The sequence below is a fragment of the Gavialis gangeticus genome, unplaced genomic scaffold (assembly GCF_001723915.1).
Source record: "Gavialis gangeticus isolate Ggan-Ray unplaced genomic scaffold, GavGan_comp1, whole genome shotgun sequence".
NCBI classification, from domain to species: Eukaryota; Metazoa; Chordata; order Crocodylia; family Gavialidae; genus Gavialis; species Gavialis gangeticus.
In genome coordinates, this window is record NW_017729029.1 from 4,932,713 (window position 1) to 4,942,786 (window position 10,074).

Here is a 10,074-nt window from a genome sequence, read left to right on the forward strand (position 1 = left end):
TCCGTCATGACCCCCAAGTCCCTTTCATCCGTAGTGCTAGCCAGCGTAGCACTGCCGTGCCTATAAGCATGGGGTGGGTTTTTCTTCCCAAGGTGGAGAACTTTGCATTTTTCAGTGTTAAACACCATCAGGTCTACCCATTTCCTGAGCCTGTCAAGGTCAGCCTGGATCACCCTCCTGTCCTCAGGTGCGGATGCTTTACCCCAAAGTTTGGTGTTGTTGGTGAACCTGGCCAGTCTGCTTCTGATGCCAATGTCCACATCATTAATGAAGATGTTGAATAATATAGGCCCAAGGACAGAGCATTGAGGGACCCCACTGGTCACAGGGCACCATGAGAACTGACTTCTGTCAACTACCACCCTCTGGGTCTGATCAAGATGTTTGAAAAGATTTAATAGGAGGCAGGGAAGACTACAAAGTGGCAAGCAAGGCAGACACTGGGTAAGGAGGAGATGGAATTAGTACAGGTGGCAGAAAGAAAGCAGTTCAGATAAACTAGATAAGGCAAGGCACGCAACATCAGCACAGGTCATAGGAAAACAGTGCTGGAAAGGACCTCACACAGTCATTTAATGCAGCTGTCTGCTCAAGGGAGGATCAGCCCTCAATACATCTTCCCAGCCTTGTCTCTGCCCAACCTCCTCTTGAAAATTTCCAAAGATGGAGATTCCCTTTGCTCATACTTATGAAAAAACCATCAGGTGAGAAGACACGAATAACCTTTCAACTGTGGACAGGAACAGAGAGAGAATGTCTACAAGGGGTGAGCTACTGAAAATACCCACCCCAGTTATAATCAAACCATTCATACAAACACAGGAAATTAGGGTTGGAAGAGACTTCAGGAGGTTATCTAGTCCAACCGCCCAACTAGTTCATCCCACCCAAGGCTTTTTCTAACTGAGCCTGAAGAACTCCAACGATAGAGATTCAACCCCCTCTCTAAGTGGTGCTTCACAGCCCTCCTAGTGAGAAAGCTTTTCCAATATCCAATCTAAACTTTCTTTGCTGCACCTTGAGACCATTGCTCCTTGTTCTGTCACCTGCCAACACTGAGGACAGTCCAGCTCCATCCTCTTTGGAACCATCCTTGAGGTAGTTAAAGGCTGTTATCAAATCCCCCTCAGTCTTCCTTTCTCCAGACTAAATAAGCCCTGTTCCTTCAGCCTCTCTTCAGAAGTCATCTGCCCCAGCCCCCTAACCATTTTTGTTGCCCTCCACTGGACTCCCTCCAACTTGTTCACATCCTTTCTGTAGCATGGAGCCCAAAACTGGACACAGTGCTCAAGAAGTGTCCTCACCAGTGCAGAATAGAGTGGAATAATTATTTTCCTTGATCTTCTGGTAATGCTCCTGGTAATACAACCCTGTATGCTGTTAGCCTTCTTGGCAACAAGGCATACTGTTGACTCATATCCAGTTTACTGTCCACTGTAACCCCCAGGTCCTTTTCTACAGAGCTGCTGCTTACCCAGTTGGTCCCAACCCTGCAGTGGTGCATGGGATTTGCCTGTCCTAAGTGCAGGACTTTGTGCTTGTCCTTGTTGAACTTCATGAGATTTTCATGAGGCAAGCTAATAAAAAAGCTTAGAGAAGAAGAGGAGGAAAGTTTCCTCCAACAAAGTTAATCCTGTATCCAGAACTCTACAAGAGTTAATACATAGTTGCAAAACACTAGGAACTAGAGCAATTCACCTCAACTCGCCTCAAATATCCTCATTTTGCTTTGGATCAAGGGTCCTGGGAAAACACCAGAGGACCTGATTTCTGCTGGAAGATCTCATACTTAACCATGGCTATCTGGGAGCACAGTCAGGAGTTGTCTGGAACAGCATCCCATTAAGATCAATGGGAATCTGAAAAATAGATCAAGATTTATGGAAAAGCCATATTCTGCTCTCAGCTACATCCACACAAGAGACACCACCCCCACTGTTTCACTAGAATCGCAGGAAGTAAGTGACAGCAGAATTTGGGCTCATGATCAGAACTTAATTAACAATTTCCATATTGGAATAAAATCTAGATCTCTGTCCCAGAACATTGGGGAGGCAACATGGCTGACTGGAGTAACCAGGAATAGTTATTAAAAAGCAGAAAACAACTTCCCCTGACTTATCCCTAAACGATTTTGAAAAGCAGCCACTCTGCTGAGCCAGGTGGTCTCATTTACAGAACAGCTTGCAGAAAACAGCTGCACTTGAACTCTTTAGAATATTATTAAAAAATTAGATTGCAGTAGCACACCTAAGGCCAAACAGGTCAAGTCCCCAAGTCTACATAAAACTATAATCCCTGCTCTAAAAAGCCAAAAAATTGTTGATAAATGCAGCTGTTAATTTCCTGTGTCATATTCGGCAATCACTCAGAGCCAAGCAATCTGACAGAGGCCTGCTTTATTCGTTGTCCGAGTTGTAAGTGAGCACTGTGGCATAAGGTGGGGCTCTGCACAGCCTAGCTACCAGTTCCAGCTGGCTCCTGTGAGAGTCTCCCCCCATCTTCCTTACCCAGCCAAACAACAACAAACAATATTAATACAGTTTCAAATACAGACAAGTTAAAAGTAGATGCTAAAAACATTCAGTGAGTCTCTGAGGTGCCTTGCGCTGTTGCATGGACAGTGGCACTCCGAGACAGTGGCACAGGCATTCTTGCTTACGGTTTTCCATTGAGCAAAATGTCAGCAGGTGACAACTCATGGTTTGTCAGTGCTGCTCCGTGATGTAAGAGTGCTAATACAACTCAGACCCTAACTTCACAGCCTTCTTTGGGGGGCACTTCACTATTCTGATACTGTTCTCCATCAAAATCCTTGACTGGGGATAATGAGCATGGTAGATGCATATGCATATTTCAGTACAATCGACTTAAACTCATATCCATGAACTCCAGCCTCTATTCAGATACTGTTATGCCAGGTAACTTATGTTTAACAATAATTACATAAATTTTTCCTCACCTTGTGTCAAATCACTGCCTATTTTGTTACAACAACTCAAATATGTCACCAACATGGACATTTTAACTTGAATTTGCCTACACTTTTGGCAAAGCTTTACTAGCATCTACAGCATAGGCACTGACTTTTATTTTTGCCAGCAGGCCTAAGATGATGGACATGAGAAAAGTTTTACACATTTCAGGTGACAGCCCTCTTCCCCGAGGGGGACCAGGGCCCTTGGGCCCCCACATACTCAGCACGTCTGATATACAGTGTTCACTGGATGCCAGTAGAAAGAGCATATGACCCTAAACTTAGATTTTGTAATCCTTAAATGAAAGTAATGTAGCATTTTTAACATTTTTGTTTAACACCTTTGGAATCTTCCTCCTGCTGCCTTTAAAGCAAATTCCATCTAACTTTGATTAATAGGAGCTTGAATTTTGCTGCCCAGGCCACCCCTTGCTAATAGCCTTACTTACACTCTTAGCAATATCTCTGGCTATTGCTGGCTACATTTTTACTGAGACTGGACATCTATTTTTAAAGTAGATTGACGGATGCCTAATGTAGGTTCGAGACTTTGCTCCATAGCACTTATCAAAGGCTCCAAGAGTGTGTCTGCAACCACCAAATCTCTCCCAAGTTTATATTCAGCTTTTAGATCAGATATATGTGGCTGAAAAAATAATTTCTGTACTCTCAGGGGCACAGGGGCCTGCCAGCCCTCTTTTGGCAAGGGCAAGATGTGGTTTATGGTTAATTTCAGCTAACACTGATTTGCAATAAAGACATGAAACTTCTCGCACTTATGGGCTCTGGCCAAAGCTTTCTTCTCTATTTAAAGTGTAATGACACTCAGTGTTTCTTAATGTGTGTAATGCAGAAACCACTGGCCTCTACTTCTGACTGTGTTGTTGAAAAATGGACTGTTCCAATACCCTCCTTGGAGGCACTGGTGGACAGCTTAGCTTTGTGCTTGCTACTACAGTACTTCAGGCGCAGGACCTCCTCAATTAATTCCTTCATTTTCGCAAACTTTTGAGTAAGGCTTGTGCGCCTAGTCCACTAGAAGTTGTTGTACAGCAATGCTTTTATCCTGCTGCTTTGGGGTAGGTAAATTAGACACTGATTTCTCTTTCCAGGCTTCCATTCTAAGGAATCTGTATACACTTTTTGTTGAGGCAGGTGTGCTGGTGAGGCCTCAAGCTTACTGTGACTTACTTGTACACCTTAATCTGAAATTTTTTTCTTCCTTGAATATATAAATCCCACACAGAGTTTTGTTTGTTTAGTTTTAGCTCATTGTCTCCGGCTCATTCTAAAGCTGCTTAGAGCCTGCGGCCATGCTCGTCTATGGTTATTTCCTTCGAAAAAGGCCCAAGTTCCTTCTAAGTGTCCCAGTACATGGTCTTGGATTACAAGCATGGGCTAGTCTCTTATCAGGGACATATTCAACATTTTTGTCGAGTCTCTTATCGACAGACTGGCTCTTTGAGCTTACCTCATTCACAATTTTTTTTTGCCTTCTTATGCTTTTTCTACAAAAAGAGATCACTCAGACATCTCCTCTACATGAAATACAGTACTTGCCACATATCTGTAATACAGGTTCAAAGTTGCTCATTCAACCTCAGAGAAAAGAAAACTAGAAAATACCACAGTCTTCAAAACCTGCTACCTTCCCATTGTCTTCCTTCTGACCAGCAGCCATTGCTCGCACATACAGAGAGGTTCACTTCTTAGATGGGGGTAGGCAATATTTTTGGTTGGAGTGCCAAAAAACCCACAATGTTGTTACCTGTCAGCTCTGTGTTCTTGGGGAACCCTAGCACAGTACGCAGACTGTCCGACTCAGAAAGGACTCACCCCCTCTCCGTCTGTGCCTGAACAAGGACTGATTAAAGGAAGGACTTACAAAAGACAACGAAGATGCAGTGGGAGACGCATCTAAAGCCTTCCAGACAAAGGTGATAGGAGTGAAGCAACTCCCCTCGTCTCATATACATGGGAGATGCGACAGGAAAACACCTTCATTAGCATTCAGAATGGAGAACACAGAGTCCAAGGCAAGGACCGCACTGAACTCTGGGACCAGAGAAGCACAGGAGCACTGCATGATGGGGGATCCCTACTCCAAATGTTAATCAACCCATGTCTACACAGACTCAGCCCAGCTTTTATCAGGCCAATTCTAGTAATGGCTCCTTTATTGGTACCCAAAACACTGAATCTGCCTGTCAGTATTGTGAGCTCCCTCAGAGTAAAGCCACCTATAGCCAGGAGTGATCAGCTCCTATTACCCACCATATGAGCCATTGCTTACCCCTAAACAAACCTAGTATTCTCCCTTGAGCCATTGCTAGTTCTCTACAAAAACCCCTACCCAAGCTCAAGTTTCTGCCTGGGTGTTTGGAACCAAAAGCTGCACCAGTTCCACCCTTGCACTGCTTGCAGATGGACTCTGCCCATCTGCAAGCTCCAACAAACCCCTGGGGACCTCGACTGGTTCAAGCCTTGCTGAGTCATGAGTCCCCATCTCTCTCAACCTGACTTTTGCTTTCTTACTTGAGGCACAGCTTTCTAAACCTGACTTTTGCTGATCAAACTTGAGCTAGACTTCCCCAGATACCCAACTGAAACTATGTAATATTATAACCGTTTGATTGGTCTCTCTTACATGGTTATTATTACCGGTATCGTGATAAGTTCATATACCTAGCAATAAATAACTTTTATGGTCAAGCTGGTTGCTATATTCTCTCTCTGAACCTCACTTACTCTCCCTTCCCCTTAACCTCCCCATCTGTTCTGCAGCAATGCTTCTTTTACCTAAGCCAAAGATCCCTGTAATGCCCAAAACTATGGTGGGGTCCACTCATCAAGGGAGTTACTACTAGGACCATTGTGACAAGAAATTGGGACATGCTGAGCTGAGGCATATGAGGGTATCAGCTGACAGTGCTGATCAGACCCAGTCTGCTCAGACTGACTCTGTTAGCATGTGTGTATATGTTTCTAACTGCATTTATTATTGACCTGCTGAAATAAGGGATGAACTACGTTCAAGGCACCTGAGGGTGTCAGCCTGTCAGTGCTGAATAACCCAGCCTGGCTTAGGCATGTCTTGTTAGTGTGTGCGCGTGCGTGTGTGCTTGACTGATTTGGTGATTGGAGGAACCCAGTCCCACTGAAACTGAGTCCTGCAAGATAGCTCCATATAGCAAGTGTGAGGACTTGCGGAAGGGTGCGATACAGCTCCATATAGAAACACAAGTAACACAAGCAGCACATTGATAGAATTACAGAGACCCCCAGAAACATACCCCTAATAAATAAGCGCACCCCAAAGTGACGGGCAAATCTGGAAACAATGTCTACTTTGTACAGTGTGGGAGTGCCAGCATGCCAGAAAAAAACCCAATAACAGAGCAGGGGGTACATGGCAGGACACACTGAATATTAATATAGTTAATAATCATAAATGTTGCTTTTTTTGTTTACAGCAAATACCAAATTTTAGAAAAAATTCTAAACCTAGTGACAATAAATAAAACTTCATATACTACCTTTGTTCTTATGTATTCTTTTTTTGTTAAGCCAGTTGTGAGAGAGAAAAAAGAGAGAGAGGGCAGAAATAGAGGGGAGAGAGTGAGAAAAAGAGGAGAGAAAAAAGGGAAAGAGAGAAAGAGGGTGCGTCCCTCACTACCCTTGTCTCCCACTGCTACCAGCTGTGGCTCAGACCCACTGGTCCAGGGCAGCCCCCAGCAGAGGGAGGCAGTGATAACCCAGCAGACTTCCCAGGGGCTGGGGTGCTCAGGCCTCCCTGATGGTCCCCGAGTTGGGGGGGAAGGCAGGCTTAATGCTGGGTGGGAGGGCCTGGTCGGAGCTTGGGCAAACAGATGTCCCATTCCACCTGGGTGGAGGCAGCACCAGGGCTCCAAGCTCCAGGGCCAGGAGCTCAAGGAGGCGGCGGCATGGGGGGGAGGTGCTGGGCAGGCCTGCCTGGATGAGCCCTTGGGAAGGCAGCAACTGGACTAGAGCAGGGGCCAGGCAGGAAGCAGGGACTGCCCTGGGGCTCTGCAGACTCAGGCTGTGGTGGGCAAGAAGGGGCTCCCAGTGGCACCCAAAGTGGCACCCACCCCCACAGCTCCATGGGGATCAGCTGTAGCTGCCCTGCCCATGAGGGGATGTTGCCTGACCAGGACAGGATACCAGCCAGGCTCAGGAGGCTTCTGGCTTGGCTTCTCTGTGTGCCAGGCACAGCGCAAGCAGGTTGGAGCTGCACCCAGTGAAATGGCCTGGTTATGGGGCCTGGCCACAGGAGGCCCTCAGGCTCTGGGAACATCTGCCATGGGCAGTGCTCAGGGCCAAGCTGGCTGGGAGCCTCCAGTGTTGTAGCAGCCCTCTGCAGTGTCTGCCTAGGCCCCAGCCCCTGGAAGGAAGCTGCAGGTGGGCAAGGCCTGTGCCTGGGTGCTGCAGAGGGCGACAGCGCTGGAGGCTCCCAGCAGGTGGGTGAGCCCTGGGTCCACCCAGGGCTCAGGCTGATGGATGCCCCATCCCACCTGGGAGGGACAGCACCAGGGCACACAGTAGCACCAGGGGTCTGGGCAGGATGAGGGGAGGCACAGCAAGCAGGCCTTTGGGAAGGCTGGAGGAGAGTGGGGACTAGATGGGAAGCAGGGGCTGCCCTGGGGCTCTGTGGGCTTGGGCCATGCTGGGGGGGTGGGGATGCCCAGTGGCATCTGAGGTGGAGCCCAGACCACACAGCTCCATGGGGATGGGCCACAGCTGCCCAGCCCATGAGGGGATGCCACCTGGCCAGGGAGGACTCCAGGCTCAGGGGGCTCCCAGCTTTAGGCTCAGCTTCCCTTTATGCTGGGCACGGCGCAAGTGGGGCAGAGCCTGTGGCAGGCCAGTAGGGGGCGCTCCTATGCTGAGTCACCCGCTTCACTGCGCCAGACCACCTACCAAGCTCTGACTGTCTCCTTAGGGGCACAAACTTCTGGTCAACCCCCTTCCTGGAGCACACTCGCAAGCCTGGGGTAATCGCTGCCACCACCCAGACTAGGCCTTTGTCTGGACCCTGTGCCGCTCGGGATACACAGGCCCTGTAGACCTTGGTATTTTGGAGTGCTTCTATTCCCCTGAAGCATAGAAAGTAGCCTCCCTTAGTCCGACGAGCGAAGGGAACAAAAAGGCTTGCCCAGTCCCCGTCAGATTTGTTCAATAAGCCTTGCTCTGACAGATAGCTTCACTGATTGGAGAGGGAGGGCTTAGGGAAGGAATACAAAGCAAAAGGAACTATGAAAGAAAACACAGTCTTGAGCAAAACCATATACGAGGCTCGTGGGCCCCTTGAGTACAAGTCTACAAACACTTAGACCTAAGTTACTGGCTATTATTCAGATAAGTCGCTCACAATTCCAGCCAGGGGCTGCTTGAGCCTGCTCTAGAGGCAGCATGGCTTGCTGCTTGCATCCCCACAACATGGCTCTCCTCCTTCTTGGAGAGCCTGTCTTGTAAATAGCCCCCTCTGACCTTACTTGCTCAAACCAGTCAAGGCTAGGTGTTGTTTTATGTCAACCAACCAATTTGAAAAGCATTACACCTTGACCGGGACTCAAGCCACAGCCTCCCTTCCTCCCCACCCCCGCAGGTCATGAGGCCATAGCTTAAAACAATAGAGGTTAGGTGACTCATATTGTGTATGCCCATAACCCAGGGCAACCAGACTGACAGGTGAGAAGACCAAGACTAAGAAAAGGAAAAAAAACCCTGAAAGCTAGAGGCTGGAAGAGAATTGTTCTACAGGGCTACCCCCAGAGCGACGGCCCAGCCATGACTGCGCAAGCCCCCCAGGCCCTGGGAACAGCCGCTACGGGTGGTGCTCAGGGTGCAGATGGCTGAGAGACTCCAGTGCAGCAGCCCTCTCCAGCACCTGCCTGGGCCTGGCCTTGCCCACCTGCAGCTCCATCCAGGGGCCAGGCCAGGCTGGAAGGCATAGCCCAGGGACAGGGGGTAGGGTCAGCAGAACGCAGACAACATCTCTGCCTGTCTTCTCCTGACCCTGTCCCAGTGCCTGCCATGGCACTGGGACCCATGACTGCTCTGGAGAGCCCAAAGCAACAGCTTAAAAGAGAGAAAAAAAAGAAGAATTGTTTTACATTATTTCCTGGCACACCTCCTGGTGTGCCAAGGAAAATGGCTTCATGTGCCACTAGTTGGTACGCATGCTGGGGGTTGCTTATCCCTGCCTTAGACCATCTGTACATGTCCTTCACATTTTCAGAGAATTTCTGCTTCAACCGGGTGTTTATATGCTCTGTTCTTTCACTGAGGGAATTTGCCAAGTCTGTCTTACTGCACTGTGTTGTTCAGAAATTACCTCAAGCCAAGGAGTCTGACATGGGCTTCCTTCACTTAATATCTAAATCCTCAGGAATCAGTATTACATAATATGAACCTTTATATAGCACCGCAAGCAAGTTTAACTGGCGTGTACTAGTACCTTGTGAATGATACACTTCCCTATCCCATCCATAGCTTTAAAAAGGTAGAAGAGAGGGTGGAGGGAATCTTTAAATAATCCAAAACAGTAGCATACCAGAATGGGATCAGTTACTGGGCCATCAAGTCATCTACACCAGCAGCATAGACAGGAACTTCAAATTTCCCTGGTTTTGCCTATACACAATGCGGTTGCAGCTCTTTGAACATGTCCACAGAAGAGCCTGAAATGAATTGGTCAAAGGAGACTCAGAAAATTCAAATTAAAGGGCAGCTATACACATGCTTTGGAAGTGAGGCAGGGAATGCTTTAGAGTGGCTCCGAGAGTCATTCTAATTAAAGTGCCCAGAGCATCGCATGTATCAGCATCCCCGCACTGAAAAGTAATTGGCAAGGGTGCTTTAACTAAACCTCATCAAACAAGTTTTAGCTAAAGAGCCCCTGGTGCCATTTTTCAGCACAGGGATCCTGATTCACGTGGTGCCGGAGTCTGCTGGAGCATGCTCCAGCAAACTCAATTAAATTGAGTCTGTTCCAATAAGCTGTAATTACCGCAAATTGTAGCAGCCTTGCTACATGTGTATAAGTGCCTAGTTTTTAATGGGGGGGGGGGGGGGGG